Source organism: Mobula birostris, chromosome 1 (assembly GCF_030028105.1).
Source record: "Mobula birostris isolate sMobBir1 chromosome 1, sMobBir1.hap1, whole genome shotgun sequence".
Classification (NCBI taxonomy): domain Eukaryota; kingdom Metazoa; phylum Chordata; class Chondrichthyes; order Myliobatiformes; family Myliobatidae; genus Mobula; species Mobula birostris.
In genome coordinates, this window is record NC_092370.1 from 62,904,080 (window position 1) to 62,916,782 (window position 12,703).

Below are 12,703 nucleotides of genomic sequence, written 5' to 3' on the forward strand. Positions count from 1 at the left end.
ATCACAACGTAATTTATAAATATGTTGAATTGTGACTCTAACACAGATTCTTGTGAAGTCTTATCGGTCATAACCTAGTTATTGTCCTTTTCTCTTACATCTTAAAGTCAGGTCAATAAATTGTACTTAATTACTGAACTGACTAATTTTATTAGGTGTTTTCTGGAAGTCAATGTAAGCAATATTTTCCTTTCCAGACTTCGGTCCTCTTTTCAAAATAAATCACTCATGTTTATCAGGCCTTCAAGCTACCCTTTACAAATCCATGGCTGATCAGATGCATTTTTTTTTCAGTTTTACGTCAGCTTAACCTCAATAATGAACTAAACAACACATTCGTTCAACACATGTAAAATCCCCTCTTCTTTTAAAAATGGAATCTATACAATTTTAGAAAATGTCATCCATGCTTGAAACTAGAGGTTATCATCAGTTAGCATGTGGAGCATTCATATTTGTCATTTTATGCTTAATGTTTTCTTTAATCAAACAAGAAAAAGTCCACCTGAAGGATTGCAAATCAGAGTCAAAGACTTCAACAAAGCTTGTTTGAGGAAATACCTGCCCTATTACCATCAACTTATAACCTGTAACACCAGAGGTTCCAACATAGTATGCCACTGTTATACATTCTTGCTGCTTCGAGACTCAAAAGACCCTGTCATCAAGAACACCCAGCCGGATGTGAGATCAGGCAGGAAGTGATCAGCCTGTGTAGCAGTTGATGAGCCAGAGTCCAGACTGAAGCACAAGGAGACGGTTGGGGCTATCCAGCTAGGCCACCAGGGACTTGGATGGACAACCCACAAGTGGTGATCATCTTCTACAGGTAAGGAGCGCCGTGAGCTTGTAACACAAGAAATACGAGAGGTAGAAGAGGAGAAGCAGTTAGCTAAAGCAGCTGGCCTGGCCAAACAAGGGGCTTGGACCCGGTGGGAAAGTGTTGAACAACAACATCTATCTTGGAATGTTCTGTGGCAGATGGAACCGCTCGGCATTTCTTTTCTATGTAGAGCAGCGTACGATCTGCTCCCAACACCTGCCAACCTCAACACCTGGTATGAAGATAAGACAGACAGGTGTGCTGCTTGTGGCGAAAAGGGACTACTTCAACATATTTTGAGTGCATGCAGCGTCAGTCTTTCCAGCGGCATGTACACTTGGAGACATAACAACGTTCTCAAAGTTGTGACAGAAACAGTTGAGCAGAGAGCACTGCAGCACAACTTATCTCATGCCCCATGCTGCACAGAACATCGCATATCATTTGTGAAAGAAGGCTCCAAGTCAGGTGTGTACAGCGCAGGCTCACGATCAAGCATACTTTCTCCAGCCAATGATTGGTGTGTCACGGCCGACCTGGATGGGAAAGGCAGTTTCCCGGAGCAAATAGCTTTCACCACATTGTGTTCAGATATAATCATATGGTCTGACACCAGTAGAGAAGTGGTTATTGGTGAACTCACAGTCCCCTGGGAAGACAACATCGATGAAGCCCATGAGCGCAAGTTAACCAAGTATGCAGAATTAAGATCAGAGTGCAGAGGCAAAGGGTGGAAGGTCTCATGCTATCCATTCGAAGTAGGCTGCCGTGGGTTTATTGCGTTCACTCTCCAGAAGTGACTGCATGACCTTGGCTTTACTAGAAGAGAGATCAAGTCAACCAGCAGGGCTGTAGCTGAGGCAGCAGAGAAAGGATCAGCATGGGTGTGGACCAAGTACGTCCAGAGGGGCAGATAGTCAGACAGTGTATACATATCTTGCAAACCCTTCAGTAGTTGCATAGACACCTGAAGAGCAGACTATCTGTTGGATGGAAGTGACCAACAACTCTGATAGAGGCAGATGCCAAATTTTTAAGCTCACCAGTGGGAGATGGTGCTTTAGCACTGCTTGCCCACCACCTCGAGGGAGTCTTGATCATAAGCGGCCGAAACTCCTGAAGACAGGTGGCAGATCAACTGACGATCCCACTGGTAATAGCACAGGACAGTTAACATCTTAGTCCACGTGTATTTTGTAACTCTATAGAAAGGAGAGGAAAGAAAGAACAATTGAAAGAAGAAAACTATGTACAAATAGGGAGTGATTTTTTTTTACAACATATTCATTGACTTGTGAGAATAAAATCAGGCCTATGAGGTGTTATGTAGTTAAACCATTTTTTTCATTATGAATAAAATTGTCCCAATTTATGATTAACAGATGCTGTTATCTTCTCCATTTTATAAATGTCCATTGTAATCTCCATCCATATATTTAAAGTTAGGCTCTCCTGTGATAACCATTTCCTGGTAATGGTCTTTTTACCAGCCACCAGCAGTACATTCATTAAATATTTATCTTTTTTCAACCATTCTTGAGGTATATACCCAAAATATATGGTCTTACTCTCTAAGGGTATTTCACATTTAAAGATGTCTTGTAGGGCATTATGTATCCCACTCCAATAGTCTTTGATAATGGGGCATTCCCAGAAAATATGATAATGGTTTACATTTTGATCTCCACAATTTCTCCAGCAAGCAGGGGGGTTACTATCATAATGGGATTTCTGAGAGGGTGTAATAAAATATCTTATCATGTTTTTCCACCCGAAATCCCTCCATTTCTGTGAACTGGTACACTTCCATTGATATCTCCATATTATTGTCCAGTCTTCCTCAGATATTATTATCCCTCCATCCTTCTCCCATTTTGTTTTAACGTATGAAGTCGAATGTGTTTTAAGATTTGACAAACCCTTATACATGCTTGAAATTATTCTGCTACCGTTGTCTGAATTATATGCTTTTCTAAATAGCTCTATCAGACATGTACTTGTCTTGGTTACATTTTTAACTGTCCTATTAACATACTGTCACATCTGTAAATACCGGTAAAAGTCTTGTTTTTCTAATAAGTGTTTCTCTTTGAGCATTTCAAAACTGAACATTGTTCCTTCTTTCATTATATTGCAAATAGCTGTTATTCCTTTAGCTCCAGTCCTTAAATCTAGCATCCAGCTTATTCAGCGTAAAATCTGAGTCATATGCATACCATTTAAGAATTGCAATGTCTCTCTCTAGTTTATATTCTTTTATAATAGTTTTTCATATTTTAAGAGTCCATTTCACCCACAGGTTATCAATATGCCACTGTTATTCTAAGTTAAGGAATGCCCAGACTGCACTTTGGTAAATCTGATCACTTGGCTGTTCTTCTTCTAATTGTCTACAGAAAGAGGCTAAAGAGCAAAACTCCAGAGATGAGGACAACAAAGAAGGCAGAGGTGTGCCTCTGGGAACAGTCACAACATGCTGGAGGAAGAGAGGGTGCTATCTGCGCCTCTGGGATTGCTTTGAGTCGTTGGGCTGTGTCATGTTTAAGGACTCATCTGTGAATCTGAATAAATAACACATGGTTGTCATGGACTTTATTAAAACTATCGTAGATGATTGTGTCTCCACAAAATCAGTCGAAGTCTTCCCCAACCAGAAGCTTTGGATGAACTATGAGATCCACATTCTGCTGAGGGCCGGATGAGAGTCATTCAAGTCTGGTGACCCGGGAAATTTACAAGAGGTCCAGGTATGATCTCAGGAAAGCCATCTCACAGCCGAAGTGACAATTTGGGACTAAACTTATCAATGAAGGCTGCTTGACAATTGAGACAGGGTTTGAAAACTATCACCTCTTATAAAGTTAAATCAAACTTTGACTGTCAAAACACAGAGGAACCATTCCGAACTTCTGCAGCCCCCAATTATCCTGTGATTTTAGTCTCTGAGGCTGATGTGTGAACAACGTGCAGGAGGGTGAACCCACAAAAAGCATCCAGCCCATACGGGGTACCTGGTGAAGTACTAAAGACCTGTGCTGATCAACAGGCTGGAGTCTTCACTGAGATCTTTAACTTCTTGTTTTGACAGTCTGAGGTACCCACCTGCTTCAAGCAGCCTTCAGTTATACTGGTGCCTAAGCAGAACATGGTAACCTGCCTCAATGTCAGTCATCCAGTAGCACTTACATCCACAGTGATGAAGTATTTTGAGAGGTTGGTGATGAAACATATCAACTCCTGCCTAAGAAGCAACTTAGATCTACTCCAATTTGCCTACTAGAGCAACAGGTCCACAGCAGTTGCCATCTCATTGTCTCTTCAATCAGCCTTGGAATATCTGGATAGAAAAGATGATTACATCAGAATGCTATTTATCAACTATAGCTTGGCATTTAATACTACTATTCTCTCAAAACTGATCAATAAGCTGCAAGGCCTTGGCCTCAATACCTCCCTGTGTAATTGGATCCTTGATTTCCTTATTTGCAGACCTCAGTCAGTTCAGATTGACAACAACATCTGCTTCACAATTTCCATTAGCACTGGTGCACCACAAGGCTGTGTGCTTGGCCCCTTGCTCGACTCATTTTGCACTTATGACTGTGGCTAAGCACAGCTCCAATGCCATATTTAAGTTTGCTGATGACACCACTTTTGGTGACAAATCAGCATATAGGAGGGAGATTGAAAATCTGGCCGACTGATGCCATAACAACAATGTCAGCAAGACCAAGGAGCTGATTACTAACTTCAGGAGGAGGGAACCAGATGTCCATGAGTTAGTCCTCATCAGAGGATCAGAGTTGGAGAAGGTCAGCAGCTTTAAATTCCTCAGTGCTATTATTTCAGGCGACCTGTCCTGGGCCCAGCATATAAGTGAAATAGAGGCACAGCTTACTTCCTTAGGCATTTACAAAGATTTGGCATGACGTCTAAGACCTTGACAAACTTCTGTAGATGAGTAGTGAAGAGTATATCGACTGGCTGCATCCCAGATTGGCATGGAAACAACAATGCCCTTGAACGGAAGATCCTATAAAAAGTAATGGATACGGCCCAATCCATTACAGGTAAAGCCCTCCCCACCTTTCAGCACATCTACATGAAGTGCAATTGCAGGCAAGCAGGATCCATCATCAGTGACCCCCACCACCCAGGACATGCTCTCTTCTCACTGCTGCCACCAAGAAAAAGGTACTGGAGCCTTCGAACTCACTCCACCAGGTTCAGTAACAGTTATCACCATTCGTCCATCAGGATCTTGAACTAAAGGGGATAACTTCACTCAATTTTACTTGTCCTATCATTGAAATGTTCTCACAACCTATGGACTCACTTTCAAGGACTCTTCATCTCATATTCTTGATATTTATTGCTTATTTATTGATTAGTATTATCAATTTATTTTTGTACTTGCACAGTTTGTTATCTTTTTCACACTAGTTGAATGCCCAAGTTGGTGAGATCTTTCATTGATTCTATTATGGTTTTGATGAGAATGCCTGCAAGAAAATGAATCTCAGCTTTGCATATGGTGATATATATATGGACTTTGATAATATATTTACTTTAAACTTTTTTGAACTTTGAATCAGTTGCATTTGAAGGACTCAGATTAGCACAAACCAGACACCAAACATATGTTTGAACAGAGATGGCAACGTAAATCTTGTTACAAATATTGTACTCAAAATTTGGCATTCTTGCTTAGCACGTTCATCAAAGGCACTGTATGTGCCACAAAATGAGCAAATGACACAACAGGGAACATTCTTTTGATGTTAATTTCATGAGTATTGCCATGGATACCGAATGGAGTTCAGCTGCTATTTCCAAGTGATATCATTTTTGTGAGTGCTGCATTCTGTTGTTAATGACGCTTCAATATCTCAATCTGATTAGAAAACATTAAAAGAACAGTACTTTTATGAAACAGATGTTGTTTTCCTATTGCCGAGTCACATGTTATTTTAAAGTACTTACACGGTAATGATCAGTTAGAAAAATATCTTGTAACTCTGTAAAATGTCAGAAGGTCATATTCATGTTCCTAATCAAGGCTTTTTTAAAGTTAAGAAAAATAAGTTTGTGTGGTTCATTGCATTGGTCTGTGAAGAGTGATATGGTTTGTGCCAAACTATTCTTATTTCTACTAGTCACTGTAAGGTCTATATGAAATGTGACAAGCTAATGGTATGCAGTATTTATCTTAGGAAACATGCTAACAAAATCCTCCTTCATTCATATTGAATTCATCAACTTATAAGACAAAGAGTAGACCACCTGGTTCGTCAAACCAGTCCTGTCATTTAACATGATCATGTCTGATCTATCTGAGGTCTCTGCTAATTCCCATTGAACTCAATCCCTTGACCTTTCAAAAAAAAACTTCAATTTTCTGTATAAATATTTCTAATGATCTAGTCTTCATAACTCCCAAACATGAGAAAATCAGCAGATGCTGGAAATCCAAATCTCCGGTGATTTGTGTATGTTGCCTTAGTCTTCATAACTCACTGGTAGAGAGCTCCAGAGAATTCTCTCAAAATCAAAAGAAATATAGTAAAAGATAAAGCCTACCAAGATCAGCCCTAGGGCTGACAGGTGGATGTCACATGTGACCTGTGGTTGTGGATGAGGATGCTTAACTAATATCTACTGGAAATTTGTAGCATAAACAAATTACATAATGGAAGGCTGATGCCAGCACTGTCGCTGCAGAGAATCATTGATCTTTATTGTACAGGAGGACACACGGCAGTTCAATTAGGCAATGCTAATCAAAAATGGAGTTACTTAGGTTACACCCACTTCTTCCTAGATCTTAATCTGTGGTGTTGTAAAATATGACTCTTTAAGTTCTCATCTGGGTACCTTCTTTCCCCCATCATCACTCCTGAATTTCAGATTCCCTCCTTTTTTTAGGTGACATTCTTTTTTTTTTGATTATGAAGACACGCAGTCTTCGTTTATTGTCATTTAGGAATGCATGCATTAATAAATAATACAATATTTCCTTTGGTGTGATATCACAAAACACAGGACAGACCAAGACTGAAAAAAACTAACAAAACCACATAATTATAACATATAGTTATAACAGTGCAACAATACCATAACTTGATGAAGAAGTCCACGAGCACAGTAAAAAGTTCAAAGTCTCTCAAATGTCCCACATCTCACGCAGATGGGAGAAGGAAGAAAAGCTCTCCCTGGCATACCCGACCACGGTCCAACTCTGAGTCATCCGAAAACTTCGAGCTCTGATCAGCTGTCCGACACCGAGTACTGAGCACCATCTCTATCCGAACGATTCGACCTCCATCTCGGTCGCCAACACCAGGCAAAGCCGGGGATTTTGAAGCCTTCCCTCCGAAAGATTCCTGACCGCACAGTAAACAGCAGCGAACTGGCGTTTCAGAAATTTTTTTCCTCTGTGCTTTCATGTCCATCTCCATCAAATCAGAATTGTCCACGGCCCCTATTTAACAGATACGATATCATTTTTCACCGGAGGGCTGCGCAGGCGCAGCGTGCTGCTCTCTCTCCTCCCTCAATTCTCTCCATTCTCCACCAATTAACTTAAATCTTGAACTTAGCCATTGACCAAGGGCCTTTCTGACAGCTTCATTCATCTCAATTTGACCCTTGATTATAAAGAAAACACCCTCAGCCTGATCAGTCTGAGCTCATAACAATAATTCTTCAGCACTTGAATCTTTCTGATCAAACTCTTCTGCACCCTCTCTAATGCTTGTTGCCCGTCAAGTAATCAAATAACTAATTATGTAATGAAAGTCTTGCAGCAATTCATTACTAGTATTGTGCACAGTATATTAGCAGTCATCTACAGTTCTAGCATGAACTCCTTGCTCTTACAGTACATTTAGCTTGTCCACAAAGTCAGTGGTTCAACATGTACATAGTCCATGCACTCTTGTAAATAAACATTACTGCTTTTGAAGATTTACTGGAATGTTGCATGGACTTAGGGGACTGAATAACAAAAAGCTGCATAGACTAAGACTTTATTCCCTTTAATGTTGGAGATTGAGGGATGAACTGTTAAGAGACCTGTTGGTAAATGCAAGGTCATCCACTTTGGAAGGAAAAATGGAAGAGTAAATTATTATTTAAGTGGTGAAAGGTTGCAGCATGCTGCTGTGCAGAGGGACTTGGGAGTGCTTGTGCATGAATTGCAAAAGGTTGGTTTGCAGGTGCAGTAGACTATCAAGAAGGCAAATGGAATGTTGGCCTTCATTGCTAGAGGGATCGAGTTTAAGAGCAGAGAGGTTATGCTGCAACTGTACAGGGTACTGGTGTGGCTGTATCTGGAGTACTGTGTGCAGTTCTATTCCCCTTACTTGAGAAAGGATATACTGGCTTTGGAGGCGGTGCAGAGATGATTGATTCCAGAGATTAGGGGGTTGGACTATGAGGAGAGATTGAGTCGCCTGGGGCTATACTCACTGGAATTCAGCAGAATGAGAGGAGATCTTATAGAAACATATAAAATTATGAAAGTTGTTTCCACTAGTAGGTGAGACTAGAGATAGGGGACATAGCCTCAAGATTTGGGGGAGTAAATTTAGGGCAGAGATGAGAAGGAACTGCTTTTACCAAAGAGAGGTGAATCCGTGGAATTCTCTGCCAAATGAAGCAGTGGATGCTACCTCAGTATATATATTTAAGACAAGGTTGGATAGATTATTGCATAGTAGGTGAATTAAAGGTTATGGGAAAAAGGCAGGTAGGTGCAGATGAGTCCATGGTCAGACAGCCATGATCTTATTGAATATCAGAGCAGGCTCGATGGGCCAAATGGCTACTCCTGCTCCTATTTATTATGTTCTATGTTCTTACGTACATAAGATTATAGACAGAGTGAAAACAGATAATCTTTTTCCCAAGGAGAGGATGGTAAAAACTAGAGAGCATAGGATTAAGATTAGAAGCATGAGATTTAAGAGTAATCAGGGGCAGTTTCTTCATGTAAATTCTTGTGCATATTTGGAATGATCTGCCAGAAATAGTGGTTGGGATGGGCACATTGTTTTCAACATACCCTCCTTGGGAAAAAGACTATGTTTTCACTTTGAGTATGCCCAATTCCTGCTGAATACCATACAAAATGAATTTACAGATTAACCTGCCATGCTTTAACCACTCTCTGGGCATACACTTTCTGGATGGAGAAGGTCTCCCTTAAGTATCCTTGGAATCTCTTCCCCTTTACCCTAAACCTTTGTCTTCTAGTTCTATCTACTTCTGATAAACCATAGAAAAATAATTCTAGCTACAGTATATCCATCATAATTTTTTACACCTCAACCATTCTCTCCTCAAAACAGAATTGCTCCATCCAAGCATGTGAACTTGCGGCTTTGCAGTATGATATCACTAACTTTCGTCTGAGAGAACTGAAAGGATTTCATTCCCCTCCCAGACAACTCCAGGTAGCTCAGGAGGATTGATGGCCAGTGACCCCGCTGGGCACCTGAACTGGTGAGACCAGAGTTCCTGTCATCTGTGAGTCTTGAGGTTGGAGCCTAGCGTTCAGTGATCAACAGGTCCTGGGGTTGAGACCAAAGAACGAAGCCCGAATGTTGACCGAATTCCAGAAGTCGAAGCCCGATGGCTAGAGTCCCAAGTCTGCAAATCTCTATGAGTCTGCTGGGGAAGATGAAGGCCCACTCTCTGTATGTTTGAGTCTACTGGGGGCTGGAGGCCAAAAGTGGCATGCCCTGGGGTTTGAGGACTTGCATGTGCATGAGTGGTTGGGTGGGAAGGAGGAGCAGGGCTTGTTTTGCTGTTGTTGTTTTGTCACTAGTCGTATTCTGTTTTGTTGTGTTGTGAATTGCACTGCCAAGCATTGTGGGTTTGTCATACGTGTGCTGGAATGTGTGGTGGCACTTGCTGACTGTCCCAGCACATCCTCAGGTGAGGATTGAGTGAGAGAGTTGGACAGGACTGGGAAGTTTCAGAAGGTCATGAGGCACGCATTGTCAGATTGGATTAGATGGAGGAGTCATCTTGGTTGCCCTGAACCAGTTGGAATGAAGGACTTGTTTTCATGCTGTATAATAGATACTCCACTCTATCACTAAGATATTATCAAGTAGTTACCAGAAACCTAGTGGAAAGTCTCCTGATGGAAACAAACCACATTAATATCTCCTTTCTGGCTTTGATAAAACAGAAACTAATCCTGGCTGTATTTTGTGAATGATAAATAATTATTGTATCTCTATTATCAGGACACTTATAGATTGCAAGTTTTTATCTCCAGGTACCAGTTTTCATGTAGTTATGCCTGATATTTCTCTAAAAGCTTAGACAGAGTCTTTAATAAAAGATGTAGAAGTAATTTGAAAAGAGCCTTAAACTCAGCGCTAACACTGAGATTGAAACATTATTCGTTTCTGTCACTAGTAAAAGTGAAGAAATACTAGGTCAATTCGTATGCTTCTATGAGAATTACAAAGGTATTTATCACAATTTGACACCAAAAGTCACTTGACTATGGTATTGACTGCAAAAAAATTATACTTACAAAAGCTGCCTTTACACCTAATGTTATTGCTTTATAAGTGGTATCTTAGAATGAACATCCTGATTTAATTAAATATTGAATTAAGTACTTTGCCAATCAGTACCTTATCTCTGGAAGCTGAGGATAACAATTCAAAGAATACTTTATTGGAACTTTTGGTTCAATAAGCGACTGATTTTTTAATACATTGCACAGAAAAAAATCAAATGCATTAAAAATTGCCATTTCATGTTTTAATCTTGGTACCTCAAATGAATTGCATGGGTTTCCTTGCATTTTGAAATCTTAGCATACTGTTAATAAGATTGGTGCATTGGTTGTCAATAGAGCAGAAATGGTAAATTGCATCTATTCTATTTTAGAACTCAGTGCCTGGCAACACACAACAGAGTTACAAGCTAAGATTCACAAGATTTTGACTCTAACAATTTAGAGAGTCTGTGAATTCTCCTTAAAAATATTGCTACCATTAGAAATTAATCTCTATCCTTCATATGGCATGAAAGTTACAATCTTAACTGATGAGCCCAATTTCCAGGCAAGAAACAATCCATTATCACCTCAAAATTTTATTCAATTTTTCTTGTGACAATATTAAACCTCATCTCTAATGAGATTCCTGCTGAGAGCAGCTAGTCTACTGGACAAGTACAATCGACTTAATCTATATTATCATCACTTTGGAATAAAGATTGCTCCAATCTTGGCCATGTAGTTGCAGTGAGCAAATGATGCCCGTGTGTGTGTGTGTGTGTGCATGTCTAGTTACATTGTTTACATGCTTGACACTGGACTCCCAGAGAAAGAAATCTCTCCATCCTGGCAAGAAACATAGAAACTGATTTAAGGATGTTCTTGGAGCAATGCTTTGGATTACCTGGTCAATGACCACACAATATAGAGAAGGGGTATTCTGGATGGCACTGAGAACTTTGAGCCCCTTCATCAAGAACACACAGAAGGATAGAATAAACTGCAGAACCTATGTGCTTAGTCAAAGACACTAATCAAGAACTTCCTGCAGCAACTGTGGGAGTCTCTGGGTCTCACATTGATTTATCTGCTGCCTCAGAACCCACAGAACATTAATGGAAGCAAGTGCTCCTCAACTTGAGGACTGTATCAAAGAGGAAGATAACTTTTGAAGTGTGGGAACTGAGAAACAAATTTCTACACAGAGCAATAAGTTAATGACCAGATGATCTGTTTTAGTGGTGTTAATTAGGAGAAAATTATTGGCACAATGAGAGGCTCTTCTTAAGGGAGAGAGGGCAAATGTGGCCTCACATTAGGTCTCATTCAAAGGACAATAGCTCCAACACATTTGTACTCCCTCAATACTCAGTGCCAGGAAAAGTACAAAAGCTTCCATTGCCACCTTCGCAAACTATATTATTTTAATTATAATTGCCTAGGTTGCAATTTATTCTGTCTTTCATTCCTTAAATAAAATAACAGAATATGTATGTGGAATATTAAAATAAGAATATTGATTTATATAAAAATAGAGAATGTAAGAATACTTGACAGATCAGGTAGCATCTATGAGGAGATAGACTAAGGATAAATGTATCAGGTCATTGACTTTTCATGAGATCTGTATTTACTTCTGTGTCTAGGAACGTCTTCCTGAGAATAAACTGCAAGAAGTAGATTTCCAAAGGAAGCAATGTTTCCTATTAGGTTTTGCTAGCTGTTTTAGACCAGCCTGACGCTGTTGGACAATTCTTTTAGGGCTTGGGAATACTGAGGATTTTGTACTGGTACATTCATTCATAAAAATATTTTCTTCATGGAAAAATACCTTATGAAGTTTTAGTTTTGATTCTATAAAGCTTTTCGCCATAATTGAAGAAAATGATTCATACTTTCAATTCTAAAATCCCTCGTAAGAGGAAACATTCTCTTCCATTCTATCCTGTCAAAATCTCTCAGCGCTTTCTACGGTATGCTTCAATCAAGTTACCTATTACTTTTCTTAAGTTGCCCAGATATAATATGACTTGTTCCACATTTAATTTTTTAAAAGCATTTTCAATTGTTTATCTTAAATATAATGCATTGCTCATGCTGGAAGAGAAGCAGACGGTGCTGGCAAATGTTGTGCATATCTGGCAGCCTCCCGGCATCTGTGCATAGTGAATAGACTGGTTTAATGCTAAGGCAATGTTATATCAGTCTATATTTTCTTCTCTATTTATTTCAACTATACTCCTAATTTTAATATTCTTTTGGAGGAAAGTAAGGCCATAAAGGCATGAGAAATAGGACCAGGAGACATCTGGTTCTTTGAATTTGTTTAAGCATTAATAAAGGCCATGCCTAAT

The 12,703-nt window shown here is 39.7% G+C and overlaps 1 protein-coding gene across 1 annotated transcript in view; it reads right to left on the minus strand.

Annotated features, from left to right (window-relative positions):
- dlgap1a (discs, large (Drosophila) homolog-associated protein 1a) overlaps window positions 1-12,703 on the minus strand; it is a 334,277-nt gene that overhangs the window by 231,746 nt on the left and 89,828 nt on the right. The window lies entirely within an intron of this gene.